Genomic DNA, 9845 nt, shown 5'->3' with positions numbered 1-9845 from the left:
CTTCCCAATTGCAATTTGTAACACGCCGAGACCAGACCTCTCCACGCATTCGGCTGTGACAGTGCAACAATGGCGGCTGCTGCAGTGAAAATAACACCTCCCTCTGAGAAGAGGTAAACAAAGGGAGGTAAGCGTGAAAGGTGTTATTTTTAGGAGATGGATTAAGGTTTTTAGCCTGCTGGTCTTTTTGTCGCGACCTGCCAACAGCTAATGCAAGTGTCATTGATGCGGAGCACTGTCATAGTGAGCGCTGGCTGATTCGCTCCAGTCAATGAAAGCTCCGTTAGAGGAAGGGCCAGGCCTAATTTAAAGCAATGATAGAGCCATTCTTTTAGCCGGGCGCTCAGTAGCGAGTTGTGTGTACCGAGAGCGTTGTCGTGAACTTTACCACTAGAGACATTGGACAAGTGTTCTTTCTTTATTATTCATTACACGGAATTCTATCAGCATAATTTCAGCTGGAGATCGAATACGGTAAGTGTCATTGTGTTTGTGATGAGCCAATGGTCATTATAATTATAACACTTTTACGTGAAGGGTAAGGTGAATTAATTAGACGGTTATAAAAACATCCTCTTCGGGTTTTAATGATGATCTTTCTATTACATTTTTATTACTGGTTTGTATTTATTTGATGAGTAATAAGCTGATTGTATGAAAATATCAAAAATGTATGAGCAAAGTCTCATACTGAAAGACTTTAACTTTTCAAGGGCGTGACGTTTTGACGAGGGAGGTTATTATGTAATAATTATGGGTGCGTGAACATTGCATGTATCGTCATAGGAATTCATGTTAGGATATTCGGTTTCACACCTGTTGGTGAAACTGGATAGCATTGTCTTTCGCGTGTTGTGTGATGTTCCTTAACTCCAAGTGATTTACTGTAAATGGAGGCCTAATCCTACCCGAGTAAACGGCGTATCCCCTTGTAATCGTTTATCCCTTAATCCAAGGATTAGTGAGGATGTATTAGGCGGAAGATAGCTGATATTGACAACATACATTACTCATCGCTTTAATACCGTATCTTTCCGTTCTCTTGGAGGCGATGGAATTTGAACTTTGCACTTCGAAGTGTTATGCAAAACGGATCGTCCATGCCACGAAACTAAAAAATTGCCCTTCATAGTACAGACACCCAATCAAATCACAGAGATAGGGTAATCTTGCGTATTAAATAGTTTCGGTATTCTTCGATTATTTAGGACTTTCGACGCCTAACCATAAATAATGCATACAAATTGATATCGAGAAGCGAGTCTTAATCCAAAACGTATTCGCCATGGCGACTTCAAAGTCAACGGAAAGTCCCCTGTCCATCGCGAAGGGTTATCACACTGAAGCGTCGGCGTTTAAGCCGTCCCGGTTAGCTCAGGCTTGTTACCACGTGAAGTGTGGCCACAGCTATGGCGCTTCGTTGCCGTGACAGTCGGTGAGTTACTAGAGAGGACTCGTCGTTGTCTGATGGGGAAGCCAACGGTAGGGTGTTATTTTCTTCAGATTCAAATTAAAAACATTCACGATTTATATTGATCGTCTATTTTAACACTGTTACTCTTGATCAGGATTTCGTTGCGTGTAAGTGATTGTTACGCGGATATCACATTACTGAAACGCTACCGATGTTTTATCAGTTTTTTCTATCTTTTTGGCTGTATTTTTTTACCGCTCTACGATGCAAATCACGTTTCATTGATTTTTAATGTGTTTAACGCTCTCAAAAGGGAAGATCTTCTTTCTATGGTTATTATGGTGTGATAAACTTTATCAAAGAAATGTACACTTCCGTTACTAAATATCTGCAGTTGCTATGGAAACGTTAGAAGCAACCTGTAACTTATTGTGGTGGAGACAGCAGAGAGAAATGTCCGCGCCTCTCGACAACCCACGAAGCAGATGTTTTCGAAAGCCCCCGTAGTAATTCAGTCGGCGTCTGTCAGTCACGGGAGACAGGGGTGTTTCTCATCGTTCCCGCGTATCTGTTGTAATATACACAGATGCTATTGTAATGTACATGTAGGTGTTGACAGGTCATCAATCAGTCTCAAGGTAATTGGATTACGTTTATTGCACATAATTTAAGGAGTGATGACAAGGTGTTGTTCGGTGCAATAGACATGCTTGAAATATACAAGGGCGACTGTATTTGGTATCACTCGCTGTGAACACACGGGTTGAGCATGCGACGGACAGTTCGTGGATGGATATACGACGCGAGCCGAAGTGAGTGTTTTGATCATTTTCTTAGTGATGGGGTAGATAAAATTAAGTTTCATCATGAATTGCATTTCATGTGAGGATCGCGTGGAGGAAATTAAACCGTAATCTTCAATATCCTGGGTTAAATTGAATAGAATGACAAAACAGCTAAGCAAGATTGAGGACTTGCTGGGAAAAAATTGGCAAATGGTTCATTTTGATGGTGGGGCTCGAATAGCTTGAGATGGGCTAACATGTTCAAACCTCTTGATGCATGCAATGTCGGTGCTTATTTCAAAGCTTAACCGGCCCTTCACTTTTTTGACGAGGTATTGTATTTTAATGGCAATGCATCAAAATCAACGTGAATCGACGCAGGGCTAGTGGGTACTTCTAATCTATCATATGTGATAGCTCTTAGAATAATCCTTTAGATTGGTATAACTTAGACAGTGTGTTATTTCATGTTTCAATATAAATGAAAAAGAATTCAGCGAAGCATCAAATTCTTTGATCGTTGTCATAATCCAATTTCCTTCTTGAAAAGTAAGAATCTCTTGGATGTGACTAACCGCATGATAGCATATTGTTTTGTTTAGCGTTTATTACAGGATATGTTTCGTTAGGGTAGATTGAAGACTACCAGGGCGTCTACAAATCATTGATTCATAATCGTATCTCCAATAAGTCGTCTTATTGAGAGGAGGAAACTCGATATAGCGTTTATTAAAGCAGTTACCGTGAATAGCAGCACGCGAGGACAAAACCAAGGGTCCCCGGAGCAACAGAGAAAGGGTGATTGCTTGATTTCTCGTGGAAATTACTCGATTTACAACCTGATTATCCGTGCTGTTTGCGTTGGTAGGTAATGTTAGCCCGGTAGTCGATTCCCTCGCTGTTATTGCATTTAAGCTGTTTTTTTTCAAATTTGAAAACAGCGTGAGTCTTTTTTGTTTCTCTATTTTCGTCGGCATTAGTTGGTGTTCATATGACGAAGTATAGAATAACATTTCGTTTTCTCGTCATTAAACACTAGGCAGTTACTATTGTCAGTTATTACTGTATGTTTGTCTTATTGTCCTTCTCCATGTAGGTATTATAGACTTGGTATCAGAACAAAATGAACAGTATCGACCGTTCTGTGCTACCTCTACTGGAAACTGTATGTTCGACTTCCTCCACACAGCGACCGTACATCGTTGTCTGCTATAGGGGATTGCTGTAAGCGTCCTCATTCCGCGTTGCTATAGAGTTCTGCTTCTGAAATAAGCCATTAAATGTCATTTCACAGCTGACAAAGCGAAGAAAGTTGTGGTCAATATGATCTGTTACAAGTCCTAATCGGGGGTTGATAGGTCGGCAAAGGGCATCATTGACCACTGTCCACCTGCGGTCAAGCGCAGAGAGCTGAGTAATTACAGTATTGGCCACGCCGGTCAAAGCAACAGGAAAAATATTAACCTTTAACGAATTTGCATGGCGACGTTTAGGAAGAAGATATTCACAAATAGAGCCGGGATTTCGAATCTGGGATCATGTTTTCTAATGTTGTTAGTAACCACTTTGGGTGTTAGCACAGACGTACACAGAAGGTCTTTGGTGTTAGAGAAGCGTTTTGCAGGTTTTTCGATGAATAATTGATAACCACTACGCCGGTCGAGTTAATGTACGCAACTTCAAAGAAGCATCAACATAGAAATTACTACGTCAGAAAGAGCTAATAGATGTAATAAGACATCATATGTATCGACAAACTACCTGCCAAGACGTATGTGTGTATTTGCCAAACCTACGCATCAGGGTGAAGTGAGTTTATGTAGGGTTTGTACACATGAGCTCTGAAAACGACTATTGATTGGCAGCAATCCGTCACAACGCTTCAGCCGTATTAGAAGTGTACAAATTAAATCTTTAACACCGGAGGCTCTTTGTGCGATGAACATTGATGCACAAGGCAAACCGTCCCCCTCATTACCCCACTGACGTGATCTTATTAACGTTGCACGTTGTATGTAGCATTGTGCAGGCTTGTCAATATCACCGACACTGAAATCTATTACCATCCCGGTTGTATATTGCAACAGAAGTTCTCGATAACAAATGAATTGGACTCATTGTTAATTTCACCAAATTAGTTTGTCTGTTATGCAACTAATGAGGCGAAGGGGAGGATCGATAGGAGACATTTGTTATGATGAAACTAATGTCATGTTAATGTAATAAGCTTGTCCAGCCCCGACCGGTATTATGGCAGAATTTGTCAGCTTACCGCTCCGATATTGACATCAATAGACAACGCTATTTTTACCAGACAGACATCTATGGGTATATATTGATGTCCAATTAATATTGGGTTCGTATGAAATATATTGGTTGTCGTTTATGGGACATAGCTGATGAGAATCAGTCAAACTTTATTGGATCTGGAAAGCTAACATAGTATACGAGGAATTTCTACGTTTTAACAACCGAGAAGCATCGAGCTCCGGGAAAATTGAAATCACAAGAGTTTGAAACTATTACTTTCTTCTGTCAATCACGTGGTAACAGCATTTGAAAATTGCCACCTGAATGGTTTTGCCGATTTTATGTGAACGTAATGCCATGTAAATCATAACGGAGATTAAATTGAAGTTGAAAAAACTCCAGCTAAATCACAGATTTCAGGACTGCACATGCAAAAGTTACATTATCAATTTTCCATTTGATTCCGTAAAAACGTAATCGACAACCAACAGGTCCCATGGGGGTCCATTGAGCATGCGTGAATGTGGTTTGGTGGGATTTTGACATGCGCATGTGAGCAATATGACATGGTATATCGCGTGCAATTAACAGGCTTAAATCGTGCACATGCAAGTTGGCTTCTATAACTGAAGGTATTGATGTATCTATCAATTTGTAGTCAGGGACATTATGCCAAGGTATTCACCGATGACTCGATGCCATCACTCTAGGTAGCATTCTCCTCGGCCTAAATGTGTTACTAGAAATTGACAAAATGATTAATTTGCCCCTTTCAATTGCCACTCAATGTTAAACGACTCCAATTGACTTTGCTCGTCCCGGCCGCTCAGTGTGAATGCAATAAATCATAAAATTCGATCTATTTTTCACACTATTTCAATTTAACACTCATCAAAACTGTGAGTCATTTCCATTTCCGATCTGGGTATTTACGCAGAGGTTCGAACATGACCCCGCCACTAGCTGGTATAGAAGGTAAAGAGGCGACACGACTAACGACCATGTTTCACGGGGAATTGCCCATTATAATTCATCAAGTATTCAACCCTAAACTGATTTGAATGAAATGTACATGGTGTAATTCTCTTAGCGACGGTTTAGTTGAATGAGAAGCACGTCCGCTCGAATGCACTAATCGACGAATTGCTATATTCGGGCGGATTGAGAATGATGAATATTTTAGGTTGCATTCACCAATGTTATCAGTCACGTCACAACAAGCTTTTAAAATCGAGTGGTTGAGCGCATGACCAACAAAACGCGATGTCGAGACGAAGGGGCATGTGATGCAACGAGATACCCGTTTGAGCTCGTGTAAGATGGCTGATTCAGCGTGTATGGGGAGTGAGTGAGTGAATCAGTTTTACGCCGTTTTTAGCAATATTCATGCAATATGACGGACACCAGATATCGGCTTCACAGATTGTACCAAGGTGGGGAATCGAATCCGGGTCTTCGGCGTACGATAGAACGTATTTGCCAAAGGGTACCTCACAGAACCAGCATGTATAGGATACGTGTTATGTAAATATTTTAGTGTCTTGGACTATCGTTAAGTCCATGCATTATATCATCAATAAGAAATAAATCAGAAAAGCACGTACTGTGTGATTTCGTATAGTTTGGTATACCACCGCTACATCTCAAGACGACGCTGGTCTCTCAGTCCTTGAAAAGAATTATATGGCCTACTGAAAAGGCTTCTCGGCAGCGCTAAAGCCATAAATGAAGCAAGTCTGGATTCCCTCAGGTTCGGGTTCTGAATTTCTGGTCTCCCTGGGACTCTTTGAATTGGTTTTGTTTGTTACTATCAAAATAATATATATTCAGCGAGTAAGCAATAGTCTTTTTCTGGCCATGAAAGGCCATGGAATTTGGAAAGTCGTACTTTGATACATAGTATACCTCAAACCAACGCTAACACAAGTACCAATACCCCCACCCCTACTTCCCAATGGGGAAACACAGATATTTCAGCGTTCGCTTATCACGTCAATTCCCTAAGTGAGTAAAACGTGTGAAGCCCATTTGTGGTGTCCCGAGTCGTTAAATTGCTGGAATCTTGATAATATCGGCGCAAAACAATATTCATTCACGTCACTCGAACATGGACTGGTCCTTTAAACACCAGGATGGTTCGGTTAGCCATCATTACAAAGTCCCTTTATGTGCAGAGTTTATATATGGGGACGATGTTTCAGTGTTATCATTACGATCTTTGTTGGAAGGAAGCCCACCTTGAATGTTTCCGATTAGATTCCTGTCTTAATCGCGATGTATGGCCAATTCATTTTTCATGACAATTTATGAATGCCATAATATTCCGCTCGGGTCATCAGGCAGGAACCAATTTGTCGACAATATACGACGTATAGCAGTTGGGCGCTACTCCATTTCATTATAGAGTGATGTATAGCTAATCTATATACAGCCGCCCGGTAAATGAATTTGCATGATGTAGGGTATTCCTAAAGGTCCTATTACTGAGATTACAGTCTCATGATAGCGTTCTAATCTTTCTGTTACATTAACGCAGTCAAGCATGGGTCTGCTGGGGATGTATATATACGTAGGTAACATATCGATAGCCAATAGGTCTTTGTTAATTTCACCTGTTGATGCCACTCCAGCAATCAAGGGGCATGGTCGTCTATTGGCAAGGGGGATAGATTTCATGTACATTTCATTTAGCCTGTTTTAGTATTCCCTTCACACGTGTAGGGCTTATAAGGCGAGGAAGCAATATAAGTTAAGACAAAGGGTGTTTATGTGCTATGTTGTGAGGTGTGACTCCAATGATTACTTTCGTGTGAGCTACCGTGACTGTCGATATATCGAATTCTCGATGCCCATGCTTATATCGAGGTGAGTAGTTATTGTGTGTATTACATTTATACGCAAAGGAATCACTGCGTGCTTTTACACACAGCTGTTCATAATGATATTATTCTACAGAAAACTGATTCTTAGTTGAAACGAACTAATGTGTAGCTCATGTGTAGGGCAATGAAATGCACACAATAACTTGTATATCAAAATATCGATTTAATCAGTACGTTTCATATTCTTAGTTGATGCGTGAGGGACGGTAATATTATGGTCAGTGTGACATGTTATCACACTGGTGGTCATGTTGGTTCTTTGTCGACCATTGTGTCTACATAAGGCTTCGGATCCTGATAACGATTCTTGGTCTGTCCTCACTGAAACTGAATGATGCCCTTATAGCACGGTCTTTGTGTTCCTGATTGCGAACCTTGGTCCATTCATATTAGTCCCTTTAAAATATTTGGTATGATATTAGTAACACATACTGAGATCTTTGGCATTGTTTCCGTGGCCTGAAAACACCCAGGTATGGCATCAACGGACCGGAACAAAACCCAGGTATGGCATCAGTGGCCCAGAACAAAACCCAGACATGCCATCACTGGCCCTGAATACAATCTTAGTACAGTGTCATTGGCCCTGAATAAAACTCTTGGCAGGGCAGTGGTCCTAAATAAAACCTTGGCATGGTACGGTATCAGTGGCCCTGAAAATATGGCTTGATATGGTGCCAGTGGTCCTGAATAAAACACTTACTTTGATCTCAGTGCCCTGATTACCACCTGTGGCTTATAAGTCTCACCAGAGCAGTGTACATGGGTGTCACCACGTAACAATCTCCACACTGTGTCGACATTTTCCCAGACTGTTGAATACATCGCCATGCTTCTCAATACTGGTCCCAGTGAAAACCTTAAACATTCATATTGCATAGTCAGACCCATCTCTGATGGGATACATTAAACAACTCGTTCTGAACCGATTAACTGAGCTGAAGTATAATCAAGAAATAGAAGCATGAGCTCACAAACATCTAGAATTACACCCCTCTCTACATCACACGTTAGAAACTCTTTGTTTATGATAACGTATTATTCTCAAGCAAGCGCTGTCCATGTAATCGTTACCGACATCAATTTGAAATGTATAGATGGATGAAAATAGAACAAATCCTGGGGCACTTTATCCTACATCAGTCGTAAATATGGCACTTGAGTTAGACGCGCTGAATCAAAAACGAATCTAAATGTCTTAAATTTAATATCCGAAGTCGTTACGTCAACCGCCGCTGTGATTAAACACTATGCCCACAACTCAACAACTCCAACATCCAACAGTTATCATGTCGGTACTGTAGATGTCGATATTTAATATGGAAACCAATTTCATCACATTGGAAGATTACGTCCACACCGGGTTGAACCCTCGTAGTTTGTGTAACCTCTAACGACGACAACGAAAGCGTTTCCCCCACCACCTCCACCGCTGTTGGAGATCACAAACGGCCGCATATCTATCGACGCTATGTTAGGACTTGACTTGTCCAACACGTTTATTTCGGCTTGCAGTTTGGACAGCAAATGCTTTTCCAAATCCCACAAGGGGCGTTATCGGGGCATATACCCCGGCGGCTGTTCCCCACACGGGGCAATAAGGTCTATATCGATGACAGCTTAGAACATATATTGGTTTGTCGAACGCGCACCGCCATTATCCACCAGCAGACACAGAGTCCCATAAAATACGTTACAGTGTGTCACCCATGTGCGTTCTTTACAAAATCTAATGCCTGTAACATTGACTTGACTTAAATGAACCCTCTGACCTTCGATAGATCGATAACCTTGATTGATTTTTAACCTAGCGTTGAACTTTTGCAACGGCTTGGCTATACTTTTAGTATAGAGATATTTATACAGGTTTCGCTAAGAACGAGGAGAAATTTTATTAAAATAGTTCAGTTTAGATCTTTAGATCGATTCCTTGGGATTTCTTAGGAAACCGTTGTTAAGAAGGTTACGGTGTTAATTCCACATCTATGGTTGCCGGTTTAAAACTGCTGATAAAACGTGTGAGTGTCACAAATGATTGACAGATAGGAAACAGACATCGTTATTGTCTATGCGTCAGGACAACGGTGCCAAACAAGTGCGTATTACCAAGTGTTTTCCAACAGCTCAGTGTTAGAAAACGATCTTCATTCAATTTATTTAGGCAAGAGGATACTGTTATTCTTGTATCAATCTAATTCTCCTTTATCTTTTTATTCTAAAAAACAGTTTCAACGGGATGATAACTTTGCCATTGATCAACATTATTTGATAAAGATGAAACAGAGGTGGCATTAGACCTATACATATTGAAGTCAACTATCAAAGGCAGCGGTGAGATCAAAGACTCGTTATACGGAATGTATTTCACGATATGAATGAAATTTACATATGCCTTCTCCAGCTGCGAGGACATTGAAATTTAAAGGACTGAGGACGGGCTTATACTATGTCCTTCCCGCTGATATATGCATGTATATATAGATCATCAATGGGCTGTATGAATCAGCCGTTGAT

At 40.8% G+C, this 9845-nt stretch overlaps 1 protein-coding gene across 2 annotated transcripts in view; it reads left to right on the top strand.

The window, feature by feature from the left end:
- The first annotated feature begins 415 nt into the window (after positions 1-415).
- Positions 416-9845, top strand: part of LOC137274207 (protocadherin beta-9-like) — a 35610-nt gene continuing 26180 nt past the window's right edge. Inside the window, exon 1 of one of the 2 annotated variants that reach the window (XM_067807263.1) lies at positions 416-474. The gene's annotated coding sequence lies outside the window, so the exon portion shown is untranslated. Of the gene's footprint in view, positions 475-2162; positions 2227-9845 lie in introns of those variants that run through there. The other variant, XM_067807262.1, reaches the window with a different exon arrangement.

This window comes from Haliotis asinina, chromosome 2, assembly GCF_037392515.1.
Source record: "Haliotis asinina isolate JCU_RB_2024 chromosome 2, JCU_Hal_asi_v2, whole genome shotgun sequence".
Lineage (NCBI taxonomy): Eukaryota > Metazoa > Mollusca > Gastropoda > Lepetellida > Haliotidae > Haliotis > Haliotis asinina.
Note: the sequence above shows the minus strand (reverse complement) of the source record. Positions and strands in the feature narration are given on the sequence as shown.